The sequence below is a fragment of the Amblyomma maculatum genome, chromosome 10, assembly GCF_055883805.1.
Source record: "Amblyomma maculatum isolate TAMU_Amacu chromosome 10, ASM5588380v1, whole genome shotgun sequence".
In the NCBI taxonomy this organism is placed as follows: domain Eukaryota; kingdom Metazoa; phylum Arthropoda; class Arachnida; order Ixodida; family Ixodidae; genus Amblyomma; species Amblyomma maculatum.
Window position 1 is genome coordinate 158,210,181 of NC_139353.1, and position 15,643 is coordinate 158,225,823.

The 15,643-nt window shown below is 47.2% G+C and overlaps 1 long non-coding RNA gene across 2 annotated transcripts; it reads left to right on the forward strand.

Annotated features, from left to right (window-relative positions):
* The first annotated feature begins 3,365 nt into the window (after nucleotides 1–3,365).
* Nucleotides 3,366–6,463, forward strand: LOC146177768 (uncharacterized). Of its 2 annotated transcripts, XR_014701346.1 has the most exons (3): nucleotides 3,366–3,590; nucleotides 4,743–4,764; nucleotides 6,339–6,452. It is a non-coding gene; the product is annotated as an uncharacterized LOC146177768 (long non-coding RNA). The 2 variants fall into 2 exon arrangements; XR_014701347.1 differs by lacking the exon at nucleotides 4,743–4,764 and having other exon boundaries at nucleotides 3,366–3,594; nucleotides 6,339–6,463.
* The last annotated feature ends 9,180 nt before the right edge of the window (nucleotides 6,464–15,643 follow it).

A 15,643-nucleotide genomic window follows, 5' to 3' on the forward strand; every position in this document is an offset into this window, starting at 1 on the left:
ACATTTTTCCCTCAATTCCACTATAAAACTGTACATTTAACATAAATAAATCTGCTTGATAACGAGGTGTATATCAAGCTAAGACGGACACAAGAAAGATGAAATCACGGAAGTTTGCTGCAACTGTTACTCAGATAAAAGTAGCATACATAATAGCCTTTCCACTCGATGCATATGCGTAAAAGGCAGAAAGCCAATCTTGTCAAAATTGTCTTAAAACTGATTCGTACTGAGTCTAATAAAGAACAAGTGACGCGTTAATGAAATAGCTTTTTTTATTTAAAACGATTCCAGGGTTTCACGAGATGTCTTTTGTCCGTTATTACCCAGAATCTTGGCGTCGCGGAACAGTGGTGGTGTACAATTGGTACAGGCCCGACAATGAAAGAGGGAATATGAATAAGATATATATTGCTACCTGAATAATTGTGAGCTATTTGGTGGTTGCTTGCTGGATAACGGCTCCGTACTTATGTCCTGCGGTCTTCCTCTCGATATGGACTCTAGCTTTGCGCTTTCTGAGACACCGATTACCATGTTACCCGAAGGAATGTTGGCATTCCACCCGAACACGAACGTTTGGAAAAGATCCCAGGGCCGGCCCTCCGAGAAGCCATGCAAGGTGCTGTACCGGAGCAACCCGAGTCGGCCAGTACAGCTGCCCTTCAAGCCTGCGCAAGGTACTGTTCATTAACCCTGCATATTCCGCGAGTATCGGAGTCATTCTACGGTAAACCAGAGGAAGACTAAAGTCTAGCTCTCCCAGGTCGAGAGAGTCGCTAATAACTGAGATGACACTGCCAACGAAGACAGCACTTGTACGTGGTACAGGAACTGCGAAGCCCTTTAGACTTCCGGGTGTGTTTCGCCATCGCATTCTCGAGGACTAAATTAGTCCAGACCGCAGAGAACGAACTGAGCGGTCACTCCAGCCTCGTTTTAGATGCCCAGTGAGACTGTCACAATGTAGGTTGAGGACATGACGCGACTGCTCCGCCGTGCGCATCCCGGCTTGTCGGAGGATAAGGAACTGTGCCTCTTAATGCTCGGCGTAAAAGATAAGCGGTTTGCTGGCCTTGTGCGCAGTGCTCCGGCTCAAGTGGCCAAATTCCTGCCAGAAGCATCGAAAATAACAGACCTTATTTCGCTTCATCTCTTATGGAGTTGCTTCCGGCTTATGAAGGAACAAGTGAACCGTTCCGCGAACTCCTTCGGTCTCTTGTGCGAGACGAACTGCCCTTTGCAGTGTGCCTCCACCGCAGGTAACATTTTTTGCCGATATCGTTGCGCCGAAGTACGTGAAGCCATGGGGCCTCAATCACTTAGTGATGACCTACAGTCTTGCACAGCGGAGGTCAGGACCTCAACATACGCGGATATTTGAGGACGTCCTGGCCCATCATCAGTGCCATTTCTATCTGTACGAAAAACTCCAATGACGCCTTTGTCTACAATAGCTCCGTCGCAGATTGCACCGGTGTCTTATGATCCTCTGCCATGCGTGCTGCCGGACCACTATGCTTCAAATCAACGAGCGCATCGGCGCAGATCCGATATCTGGAATGTTCCCGATCGAAGACCCCTCTGGTTTCACTGTGCCGATCCTGGCCATCTGTTAAAATATTGTCACAAACATGTATTCTTACTGTGTAGAATGGTAAGCGCTGTGTGCCCACTGGCTTAAAGAAGCTGAGAGAAGTCTTCCAGGGGAAAGTCAAGACGCCATAATTTATCAATTACTGAAAAAACAAAACATCCCACTACATATACGCGAAGATAACTACAAAACATCACAGTCCTGCTACACTAATGGTCCGCACGCGTAATCCACAAATTCACACTCATACCGCACTGTTACTAAACGCGGGTAGTTCTACCGCTATCTCGGACGCGTAGTACGGACCAAAACCCGGTGGTGCCTTGTCTCAAGAGACGGCAGTGTTCCACAAGAGGAGCGTTCAGGAGGACAAGGTGAAGGGAGTCGGTGCTGTCACATCACCTTAGTTGGATGTCGATGTTCGAGCGTCCTCGTACCGCTGTCGAGATCTCGGAACTAGCAGCAGCCGCTGGCTGAGTCGGCGTTCCGGAGGCGTTGACACGAGGCCCACGTTTCGAAGACTATCAGCGTCGTGATCCAAGAGTCATCAGTCGGCGGGAACCACCCTGGCCAGTAGGCCTAACGAACTAACACCTCCTCAGCAGCTGACATCTGCGCGCCAAAATGTGCACCTAGACCGTTCCTGCACTGTAAACGTCACTACTCCTCCTTTCATACGTTCACTTCATTTTCTTCTTCCCCCTCATTTCCGGAGTCGTCGTCGTGTTGTGCATCTCTTAAAAATACCACTGCGCTCTCCTTTCTTACATCTTCTCTTTCTCCCGTGACACCATGTCTTCCGACATATCGTGAACTGGGCCTGCAGGGTTGTCCCCCAACTCGCGATGACCATCCTACGCACAACAACCTAGGGAAATCGAACAGTAAGTCACTGAACGCGCGCTACGGTGCTAGTTACCATGTGCAATGAATCAATAGATAACCAATTAGCCCAAATGTTCTCTTTCAAAACACTGAACAGCGCCGGATCTCACAATCTGCTTCTCGTCGCTACCTCTCCGCATCATTCCATAAATTTTAAAGTGGGGAACATGGACGATACGCTAGCCCCCGCCGGGGAAAATAAAGATGGCGCCCTCCGGGGCAGTGTCGCTGGAAGTCATCGCGATGAAGTCGCCCCAATAACGCGAACGGCAAATACCACCAGCCCTACAAAAGCCATAACATCACTGATTCATTACCGCATGTCGCTTGAAATACTAGTAGTTTGTTTTTGGTGGGCACAAGTTAAGTGCATGAGTGGACATCGGAGAATACTTGTATTTCGAGTTGCAAACTAGCAACGTTAATTCGAAACGTTACGACTCCACGCTAAGGCGCATAAAGTGCACCGCTGGTGGACACGTAATCACCTCCATAGGACAGTGAGCGGCTAGGTTGCAAATTCACGACGGCATATTTGTTCTTAGGTGCTTCGTGGTCCGGGAGTGTTGGAGGGATGTGATACCTGTAGATTTACTGCGGAATAATGGAGCTGTTGTTGAACGTAGGCAGCGCATCGTCACATTTTAAACAGAGAACAGGAATCCTGACTCGGTCATTCCGCATCATTGTTCGGCGCTGAGAATTTCCGTGGACAAAGCTAAACTCCTTCTGGGCCAATGTCTTTGTGCCTATCGCCTGCGAATGTCTACGTGTGGGAGAGATGTCACCGAGAAAAATCATCCACTTTTCTTTACACATGGTATCTGCGCAGTGCAAAGCGTCATCCACTTTCGTCAAGGAGGAGGAGGAGGAGGAAAAAACTTTATTTGCAGAAGAATTCGAGGCACGCAGGCCTCCTGGGTCTCCGCACGACCCCACTCACGATCTAAACGTTCATATTATGTTTATCCATGACGTACGCGGCCCGGCTGACGACGATCTTCTGCCTGGCCGGGTCCGCTGATCGCAGTGAGGTCTCCCAGTCCTCCCAGGTTCGGAGAGGCACCGGCCCGGCGGGGGGAGGAGACGCCGGGCAGGATAAAAGAATGTGGGTAAGAGTGGCCTTGGGGTGGGAGCACAAAGTGCATAGGGGGGATACCGGCTGAAATTTCGAAAGTAGAGCTGGTGTCGGTAGAGTTCGTGTCTGCAGACGACGCCAGATTGACTGTTCTCTGATGGTGAGGGATGGGTGGGGTGACGGATAGATGAGGCGCTCAGCGCGGGAGTTTGCGGTGAACTCAGCAAACGATTGCATACGATCCTTCGAGAAATCCCCCATGAGGTCCGCCTGTGCCCGGTTTCTAGACCCTCGGGCTAAGGAGTCAGCAGCATCGTTGCCGGGATTTCCCGAGTGCGCAGGCACCCAGATGAGCTCAATCCGTCGGGGGAGGTGGGAGGTGGGCATGTGCAGCAAGCGGTGCGCCGGAGGATGAACCCGGCCCCTGGCATAATTTAGAATGGCAGTTTTTGAATCACTGAGTATGTAACTGGCATCGGTGTATGCCAGAGCAATAGCTATAGCGGTCTCCTCGGCTTCTTCAGGGGTCGTGCCTGAAGGAAGCTCAATAGTTAAGGGGGAAATGTGGGGGTTGTGGACAACTGCAGTGGCTCCGCTCTCATCGCAGGCGGCATCTACCCAAACGGCATCGGGCTCATTCCCGTACCATTTGTGGAGCGCTGCCGCGCGCGCCTTCCTGCGACCTTGGTCATAGTGGGGGTGCATGTTCCGCGGTAATGGTTTGACATAGATTGAAGTGTAAATTTGGCTAGGGAGTGTTAATAGGGATGAATTGTTTGCAGGAATAGTGATGCCTAGCTTAGTGAGTATATGTCGCCCGGTAGTTGTAGCAGCTAATCTGAGGTATTGTGCTTGTAAATGGGCCTCTCGAAGTTCATGTATGGTATTATGGACTCCAAGTTCGAGTAGTCTCTCGTTACTAGTGCTTTTCGGTAATTTAAGTGCTGCCTTTGTTGCTTGCCGAATTAATGAGTCTATTTGGTGGACCTCACTGCATGATAGTTTGAGGTATGGTGTAGCATAAAGAATTCTGCTGAGGGTATAGGCGTGCACTACTCGAAGTGTGTCCGCCTCTCGAAGCCCATGTGCGCGTCCTGTCACCCTTTTTATGATTTGTGTGGTGTTTGCAACGGCCTTTTTGAGCCGCTTAATTGTGTCGACGTTCTTTCCATCCTGTTGCAGGTATAGTCCCAGAATGCGGATGGTATGAACCTGTGGTACTTGTCATCCCTGAACTCGAATTTCTATGGGGCTTTGGTAGGTCCGTCCTTTAGGGGGTATGATTAGTAATTCTGATTTTTCTGGGGAGCACTCTAATCCGATTGTTGCGGTAAGCTTGACTATCGTGTCTGCTGCTGTTTGTAGCGTGTCTTCGATTTCACCGTCTGATCCGTGTGTGGTCCAGAGTGTGATGTCATCGGCGTATATGGTGTGACCGAGGTGAGGGATTTTCTGTAGTTCTGCGGTTAAGGGGATAAGGGTAATGTTGAACAGAAACGGGGAAAGAACGGAGCCTTGCGGCGTCCCCACGTTGGCAAGCGTGTACGGTGAGGTGTGGAGATTGTCGATGTGAAGTGTGGCTGTCCTGTGCTGAAGGAAGGCTCTTATGTAGTTGTAAACCCTAGGACCAGTTTGAATGTTCGTGAGTGCCTGTAGGATTGCTGTGTGTACATTATCAAACGCTTTTTTGAGATCTATTGCTAGTATCGCCTTAGTATGCGTTGGTATATGTGGGTCAAGCACTGCTGACGTTAGCTGCAGCATAGCGTCCTGCGTAGATAGACGGGGCCTGAAACCGAGCATTGAGTGCGGGTATTGGTCCGTGTCATCCATGTATGCAGTTAGCCGAGCTAGTATAACCTGTTCAAAGAGTTTTCCTAAGTTTGAGGTGAGCGATATTGGGCGCATATTCGCTGGGGAAATTGGCTTATTGGGTTTTGGTATGAGAATTACTTTCCCGTGTGTCCATTCTGCTGGGAGTGTCCCTTCTTCCCAGTGTTTGTTATAGAGGTCCGTTAGTTGCTCCAATGATTTATCATCTAGATTTCTTAGCGCCGCATTTGAAACCTGATCTTCGCCTGGCGTTGTGTTCTTGAGCTTGTGAAGTGCTGCCCGTATTTCTGATGTCGTTATTGCAGCATCTAATATATCATTTGGTCCTCCTGCATAGGAGGGAAGGGATTGTGGTTGACCCGGGGTGGTGTGCATATGCTTTAGAGTAGCTAGTAGGGCATCTGTGTCATCTCTGTGTTGATGGGTTAGTCTAGCTATTATGTTTCGTGTATATGTCTTGCTCTGGGTTGGGTCCAGAAGGTGCCGAAGTAGGTGCCATGCACGCTTTGTGGTGAGATTTCCTTTTAGCCCTTCACATATTTGTGTCCAATTCTGCTGAAACAATTGCGCTCCATAGTCTTCAATTTGGGTGGCCAGATCATTAATCTTCTGCTTAAGTTTGCGGTTGTGCTTCTGTGTGGCATACCGTTTATTTAAACTACGGTGGGCCTCAAGTAAATGCGCCATTCTGGCATCTAACGTTGGCACATCTTCGTTTGTATCAATGATCTGCGTATTATTTTCCTGGTCCTGAAGTAGTTGTCGCACCCATTGCCTTAATTCTATGTTGTCTTCAGCAGGGGTGTTTTGTCGTTGTTTTCGAAAATTTTCCCAGTTCACCAAACGATGCTTATATGTGTTTGGCGTGCACTGTGGTCCCTCAAGGGTTAGGGCGATGATATAATGATCGCTGCCTAATGTGTGTCCGGTTCGTTCCCATTTCAGGTGCGGGATGTGTCTGCCGAGCGTGAGATCTGGGCTGGTATCCATAATACCAACTGTACCCTGTCTGGTGGGCATTTCAAAATCATTATGTACGGATAGCTGTGACTGCTGTATCTGATTGTACTGCTGTTTGTACGGCTGTATCCCCAATCAGCGTGTGCGCAGTTTAGGTCCCCCGCTATTAATAAAGGTGTTTTCTTGGCTTCCTTTGCTATTGTCCTAATTAGATTCGCGCAACGAGATGCGGGGCTACTAGGAGGGTTGTATATATTGGAGACTATTAGTGATTCTTTAGTAACATCAACAGTCTAAGGTCGCGCTTACTAACTTTTTGAATGAACACAGACACCTTTTTGGGCTATGGTGATTGCCTTCGTCAACAAATTCCAAGAACTTTCAGCCGGTTCTGCATCCAAAACCGTGATCCCTCTCCCCAGACCCATCTATGGCATCGATTAGTTCAGTGCTTTCCGCTGATCAGTATCTTGATTTAAGAGTTCTGCTGAAAAAGCATGAAGCCTGCTGTGCATTTTCATCAAGGTGCTTGAAGTGGCCATTGCCAGACACCGTACTATTACGTCCGAGGATTCCCTACCCATGCGGCGGTAACCTTAAGCTATCTCCCCTAAGGAAAGCGAGGCCATCCAAACACAAGTCAAGGAGATGCTTACGATTGGTGTCGTTCAACCTTCACACAACCCGTGTTCGTCGCCAGTCGTGTTAGTGAAGAAAAAAGACGGAACTGTGCGGTTCTGTGATGATTATTGTGATTTGACTAAATAATATATCTACCCGCTGCCCTGCATCGACGACTCCCCCTAAGACTTCGCCTGGCTCAGTATTACTCATCCATTGACTTGAACAGTGGTTACTGGCGGATAGAAGTTGATGAACGGGACCATGAGAAGACGTTATTTGGTACCCCCGATGACCTCTACGAGGTTAATGTATTGCCCTTTTGGCCTATGTTCAGCACCGGCGACTTTTCTGCGGGTGATGGAATCGGTCCTCGTGGGCCTTAAATGGCGAATTTGCTTAGATTAATTGGATGACGTCGTTGTGCTCTCCAAATCATTTGAACAACACCTTGGACGCTAAGAAGTATTCTGAATTCTCTTCGATTGGCTAGTTTGACATTCAGGTCTGAGAAATGTCACTTTGGTTATACTGAGCTGAAGGTTCATGGCCATGTAGTTTGTGCAGACGGAGTCAAGCCCGATACCGATAAAATTAGCGCTATAGCGAAATTCTCTGTTTCCACCAGCAAAAAAAGTGTAAAGCGTTTCCTGGGTTTCTGCACCTACTGTCACCGCTTCATACCTGACATCTCCAAGATTGCGGTCTGGCACCGATGCACCGTTTGTCTGGTCTGCCGAGCAGCAATAATCTTTCAAGGAGTTCCCAGACGGCTGAAAACACCTTCTGTACTTGAACAATTGACAAGGCAGCTGGCATTGAGGTTCACACTGATGCCAGCGGCGCTGGATTCGTTGCTGTACTCGTCCAACATCAGGCTGGAATCGAAATGGTGATGGCGTACGCCTGCCGCACTGTTTCTCGTGATCACCGGAATTATTTTACAACGGAAAAAGAGTGTCTGGCTGTTGTCTGGGTCACTATGAACTTCTACCCTACCTCTACGGTCGCCCTTTCAAGGTAATTAGCGATCATTATTCCCTGTGCTGGCTGACGTGAGCCTTCGAGTGATCCGGGCTCCTGGTTCAGTGGAGTCTGTGGTTACAGGAATTCGATTACACCATTGCCTCTAAATCTGGGAGAAATCATGAAGACGCCGCACGTTATCATGTGCCTCTATAGAGCGAGGTGATGATGGGATGCAAGATGAGACAGAGGAAGGTAGTTTCCTAGTGTGGTCAGTGACACATAACTGACGGCATGACAACGAGCAGACGACGAACTTTGAACGGTTATTAACCACCGGAAGGGTCGTGCTGCTGGCGTGGCCCGCATCTTTACCGATCTCTTCTTTTTATTTGCGAAACGACGATTTCTGAAAAAGAAAAGTAGTGGAACCCGACCCTATCTCTTGTTCCTTCAGATTTGCGCGACCATCCTCCACCCGCCAAATATTTATGTTTCACCCGCACGCTTACCCGAGTTCGTCTGGCCTACTACTCACCGGAACTTGATGCCGCTGTTCACCATTACGTCATGGGTTCCTGTCAGTGCCAACGCTACATGCCACCACAGCTAAAGCTTGTAGGTCGGCTGCAGCAAATTTCACCGCCCGATATTCCATTCAACCAAGTTATTATCGATCTCTTGGGCCACTTCCTTAGGTCTGCAGCCAGTAATAAATGGGTGATAGCTGCAAGAGACTATTTAACAAAGTATGCGAAAAGAAAGGCAGTGGAACGGGGTACTCCTTCTGAGATCGCAAATTGTTTCATGTGCCAAATCATCTTGAGGCATTGTGCCCCACCGTATTGTCATGCAGTGGTGACAATGCCGTTGGCAACAAATGAGGAGGCTTGAACCTTACTTGAATAAAACTCTTTATTGGGCTGACTGGCGCCCACAAAAGAACCAAACGATCGGTGGCGACGATAGCAACAAGCGTTCTCGGTTATCGCCGATCTACAAAAGCCTATCACTCCCGTCAACGCTCAATTTAAATTCGGTTAAGAAACATCTAGATAAAGCCGCCAACGCTGAGTAGAACGTTTGGGAATAATATGCGAGTGGCCGAAATCTTCGAGACACATCTTCGTGCATCTTGTGCTACAAATAAAGCTTGTTCTCGAGACAAGCCGGAAAGAACAAAGAATACAGAATTGAACCTCGTCCCAGAATCAGAATGATAAGACCACATGCCGGTGGCTATCGAAAAACAACTAATAAAGATTTGAACCTTTCGCGGCAGCGCGTGAAGTTTGATAGGGCAGTGTGTTTACGGCACAGCTCATTCGAAACGTGTTTAATCTCAGTTACACAAGCCACTGCACTACTATGGCTGATCACCGTCAACGTAATGGGCTGATGGAAAGGATTCATCGCCGATATAATTTCGAAGTATGAGGGCGCGAAGCACAAGAACTGGTATGAGATCCTTCCTAATGTGACACGCGCTTACAACGACGTCGTGCAAGAAACGACTCAGTTTACCCCTTTTAGTTTTACCTACGGAAAGTAAGTTCAGACCATGTTGGATGCCATGGTACCGTGCATTCCTTACGACAAGCCGTTGGCGCTGGACGCTGAGCTATTCTCCCAGTGCGCTCAGGAAGCGCGTCAACTTGCACGCCTCAACACTCAACACCAGCTGACCGTGGATGCGTTCCGGTACAGCGTTCGGCACCGGCGCGTCATTTATGCACCCGGGGAACAAGCTTGGGATTGGATCCTTTTTTAGACGCCCGGGACTGTCAGAAATGTTGCTGGGCTCATAATTCGGTCCGTACACAATGCTGCGGTAGCGGACGTCACATATGAAGTGGTTCTCGGCGGTATTAGCCAACCTAGCCGCCGCAAACCTCACTCCAACGCTGTGCACAATGCCCGACTTAAACTTTTTTATTTGATGATGTTTGATTCTGTTGTGGTTCTAGCGTTTTTACATACGTTACTTTCGTTATTGCTCTCCGCTACCACTCACACCACGCCTTGATTACCCTCTACTTCCGCACCTGATGCTTCTGTGCTTTTTGTGAGGGATAATGCCACCTAGTTTTACCAGCTGTAGAGAAAAAAGCTCGCGCAGTTGGGGTCTACAAGCGCTGCCTACAGGGGTTCAACTGAGCTGCCCCTATTTGAATATTTGTAAAAATTTGAAAACAGAAAACAATAAGGGTGAGCAACTTCTCTTGCACTGTGAGACGCGGTTTCGCGATGTGATGACAATGTGTAAAAGCAGAAAACAGAATGTCCGAAAGTCTGGAGACATTTTAAATACGTAAAGTAGGTATGAGCTATGGCAGTCATTTGTTTTCCTTACCAGACTGAGCAGAAATTTCTCTCGCGCTTAAATTGGTAAGCTTGGTGCTGTTTCCTCGTTGCATGCAAGCGTGCGCATCAGCTAGGAAGGTGACATGTGTCGGCTGTTTTCACTTGAATAAAACGTAGCAAGCACGCACGTGTGTTAATATCGTTGCGTTGCACCGTATACCCTTTCACTCTGTAAATGAATGCAGTGATTTGTATGATGAAAGATCTGACAGAAAAAAAGTGACAGAAGGTGGACGACCGAGATATGTGTATGCAGGTAGCGCATATTCTCCAAGGGCATTTAAAGGCGAATGTTTTCTAGGATCATGGTGAAAATTCCGCGTTCACAAGAATTGCTCTCGAGATATGTACGCGAGACCTCGCCATAGGTTGCTACGTCGACATAGTTTCCCTCTTTCGGATGGTTAAGAGATAGTTCTTAACTCTCGCATGTCAAGGAGACGAGTTCTAAGATGGCGATGTTCCCGACGACAAAACCAAAGAAAAGAATGAAACTACAACGAGTACACAAATACGCAAGATAGAGGTAGAACAGAAGACGGAAGAGGTAAAAGGCTTTCGCCATTAAGTTTTTAACGGAAGCTGAGTGCAATACCGCAATTTCTTTTTGCTATAGATTGCCTTTCTGTGCAAGTATATTCGGCCCAATACAAGTTTCGGACATCAAAAATAAATTCTTGTGTGTAACAAACATGGCCCGAACGAGAGTCCAGCGCCAACCTCAGAAGCCCCTCACACTCTATTAAACATATTCGCTCGCGTTTTGAAATTACCAATGCAAGTTTTTACTTGTGTGATGTCCTGCTCCACCCTTGTTTGGTTCGCTATATTCCCGCGACGCAAATGATTCAATCGTCCTATACAGTGGACGTGGTGAGCAGTCTGATGTTATCACAGCATAGCCCTTCGAATTAGAATTCCAGGACCTTTACGTTATATCCTTCGATTTTCCAACCCATTTTCCCATACTCCCGTGTGGTGGCAGGGTCCCACACAAGCAAAGAGCAGCCAGTCACTGCAGTCAGAAGCTAATGGCTCCTGCAGTAGGCCGTAGCTATCCTGACTCGCACAGTCGATTATGGACCGGTAGTCGGTCTCAAAAATGCTTGAAAGCCGCAGCTTCGTCACATGTTTATTGTCATGGGAAGACGAGGATTCATAATGAAAAGCAACTGTCTATGTAATAGTATATCTGAAAGATACAAAAATCGAAGCTGACATTTTTCACGAGTCTCAGCGAGAAAATTCAAAATTTCAGTCTTCACTCTTCGCCAGTAGTGTGGTGGAAAAGTCTATACGCACGAGGGTGTCTGATTTAGTTTGTTGCGAAAGCAACACTACGCCAGCCAGCTCGTGTCGTTGCGTATGCTCGTATGTCGTAGCCTAAAATGGCAGGTGTTGCCAACTTGGGTCTCTCGTTGCAGATGGGACGGTTATGTCAGAATCAACATGCCAGGACCCTTCAGTTCACGTTATCTCTATCGGCCACTAAGGCACGTTCATACGGCTCGGTTAAAGCGGGTCTTTAAATGTGGGCTGGTAGCCTACGCTATCGCGTCATACCCTTAAAGGCAGAGCTTAAGTGTCCCCCCTATTTAGATGCAATAAACGCCTCTACCTAAAACGCCAGTTAAATGTAATGCATTCAACGGAATGCTGGTTGTGTTCGATGCAATGCTCGGTCGCCCGCTGCCAAAGTTTTCGCTCCACACTCGCATGCCGTAGACACAAATTACAGGCGCAACGAATCTCTCAGGGCATGGCATGGAGACGCAATGGACGAAGAGCGCACTGCAGGTCTCTGGAATTGAAGGAACAGGGCGGTGGCCGAATAATCGTTGAGCCTAGAGAAGTCGAAGGTGGTCGGCGCGCAGACTTTGCACAAAGAGTGGGCGAGCAAGGGTTGGCCACGCGAGAGTTCCACCGCTGTTTCACGAACAACCCTTTTGGAAGTGTGTGTTCTGTGAGCGACCGACTGTAGCATAAAAACGATAAAACACCGTTAAGGGAACTTATGCATCCAACTCTTCATTTTGCCGCAAGCGTAGCCATGCAGCCGTTGCTTTTGCAATTCAACTAGCGTTAACCAGAGCTAAACCACACCAACATTTTTATTCTTCGACGCTAGAACAGGGTACTTTTAATATCAACGTGCAACATTTTATTACTTATTTACGGAGAGATAAGCGCCTCTTTCTGAAACGACTGTTGACGGATGCACCTGGAAACGACATCTCACACATTTTTCTTTAATGTCAAGCCTAACGACAGGTGTTCGAATTAATTATAAAATTCTTACTTACATCTCTACCATCGCTTTCACCTTTGTTGACATAATAACGTTAAGCTATGTGCAGCTAAAGAACTATAAAATATTGTCACGCACTTAAACACCTGTAGGCAAGTTTTATAAAAAACTAGAAATTGGAATATGAGAACAATCGAAAATTCCTAAAGGCACTCTGTTTACATATTATGGAAGCTTAAAAGACTACTATTTTCAGTGATGTAGAAAAATTCATGTTCATTTTTTCTCACAAAACCCGCGCTGGTTAATTGAAAACAGGCTCGAGTAATCCCCATTAAGAACTCATGAAGTAAAAATATTTCAGGTCGTTTTCTGATTTTAGTTCAGTTCAGTTCAGTCGTTCAGTCGTGTCCGACTCTTCGAGACCATATAGACCATATCATGCCACGCTTTCCGGTCTCCACTACATTCCTAACATCATATAACTTCATCTGCATGCAGCGCCTCGAGAATGCCATCCAACCATCGCGTTCGCTGCCTAACCCTTCTCCCATGACCCTCAACATTTCCAAACATCAAATCTTTCTCCAGCGACTCCTATCTTCTCATCAAATGACCAAAGTAGCTGAGCTTTAACTTTAGAATTTGACCTTCCAATGAGCAGTCAGGGTTTATGGTAGACAATATCGACTGATTTGACCTTCTGGCCGTCCAAGGAACTCTCAAGAGTGTCCGCCAGCACCACAATTCAAACGCGTCAATTCTTCGGCGATCAGCCATCTTCCTAGTCCCACTCTCGCATACATACATCACAACTGGAAAGACTATAGCACGAGTTATACGGATCTTGGTTAGCAGTGTAATGTCTTTGCTCTTTACTATGCGGTCAAGGCTAGCCATGGCTCTCTTTCCCAGAAGCAGGCGTCTTCTAATTTCATGGCTGCAGTCGCCTTCCGGGGTAATCTTGGAGCCCAAGAAGAGAAAATCTGTCACAGCTTCCACGTCTTGTTCCTTGATGCTCCAGGACTTGATAGGGCAAGACGCTATGATCTTTGTCTTTTTAATGTTCAGTATAAGCCCAAACTTATCACTTTCTTCTTGTACGCGCATCAGAAGTCTCTTGAGCTCCACTTAACTTTCTGCCGTTAAATTGGTATCATCCGCATGTCTAAGGTTGTTGATACGTTTTCCAGCAATCTTAACTCCAGCTGAAGACTCGTCCAGACCGACCTTCCTCATGATGCACTCAGAATATAGGTTAAATAGGCAGGGCGACAGTATGCAGCCTTGTCTCACTCCTTTCTTTAGTAAATGAGAAATAAAGGCAAACGCCCATTTCCTGATACAAAAAGCGGCAGCTGAATAAAATATGAATTATTAGATACAAATGATTACCTTTTATAGCGGGTAGGTCCTTGATTGCCTCAGAAATTCAGAAAACGGCTTCCAGAAAGGCTTGAGCTTGCTTTTCGGCATTTCATCAAAATATTGACACGAACTTTAAGGTACAGGCGGCACTTAGGTAATGCGCGCATGATTGGTTTTGGGGAAATATTCGGAACGTCATAAGCTGGTATGTATTGATGTCACAGGTCGGTAGAAACCTACTTTCGCTTTCAGTTTCGTGGTTTCTGTTTGAAAATACTTTTTATGATGTATAAAAACAATTTAACAAGAAGAGAGGCTCTAAGGAATGGTATGTAATTATGAAATCGAAATGCTCAAAAATTGCCTGGGCTAGCCTTCAGGTATAGTCCTAGTTTTCTATTCAAGCATTTCGCGCCGTAGGGTGTCGCAGCAGGCGGGCGATGAGCCATAATAGCTCTGACACCCGCTGTCACCGGCAAATCAGACCTCCGCCAAGAATGCAAAAATGCAACAGCAGGTTAGGGGGATGCTCTATTACGAAGGAAAGTAAGTACATTAGCTGCATGTTTGCCTCCAGGTTCGCTACGATAGTCGGACAAGTGTCGCTGATATCTGGCGCGAAGAGCGCTTAAAGAATGTCAAGCTTGTAAACGGCTTCAAAATCCAGCTCAAGGACGGTGACCAAATCGGATGCTGTTTCACCTGTGTTCGACGCAGGACTTTGTTGCACAGTGGGCGCGTGGGATTCGATGAGCTCTCCGCATCAGCAGCAGAGTAACGACCACCAGACCAATGGAAACCAGCGCCGAACCAAGCACCTTTAATTGCAGCCACCTTATCTGCTGCAGGCCGCGAGCGGCTGTCCTGGGCATAACTTCCTGCGTCAGTAGGGCATGAGACTGTTGCAAGGTCATGTTGGCCACATACCTTGGTGTTTTTCTTAACCTGCACTGAGCAAATCTCTCATTTGAAAAACGATGGTAAAGTAACACAAGGGATAACCACATCATAGTATTTGGCTTCACTTCCGTTCATTATTTGTTCATTTCAAGTCAAACGTGCGTAATTTGGCTCAAGAGCACTCCAGCAATCACACGCGCATACGGCGTTTCTTCTCAGTCGTATATTACTATACTGCGAAAATTTCTTATGCTAGCTGGAGATATCGAATGTAATTTCGGTCCTTACTTTGCTGGTATTCTTGGTGTTCTTAAAAAAGTTGCAGTCCGGGAAAACAGGAGTACGAGAGCGGCTCAAGTCTATGTAATCAGATTAGCTCATCATAAAACATTTGGTTTTGGGGCTTCCCTAGAAAAAATTCGGACCATCTGTGTTGGCATCAATGACAACAACGACAAGCAATCAGAATCGAAGAAAGCTGCATGAGAAAACACCGCAAACACCGCACGGGTAAATTTGGTTTGGTTTGTGGGGTTTAACGTCCCAAAGCGACTCAGGCTATGAGAGACGCCGTAGTGGAGGACTCCGGAAATTTAGACCACCTGGGGTTCTTTAACGTGCACTGACGGCACGGGTAAATTTACTGTTCTCCCGGATCAGCGATACAGAAAACAGAACCAGAAGAAATAACCTTGTTCTCTATAGAATCGGGAAAAATGAAAACATGCTTAATTAAAAACGATCACCAATGCTCACTGTGGTCAATATATTGAAGCTCCCATAGAACCGCGCGATACTAAGCGCGCACCATATCGGGTCTTTT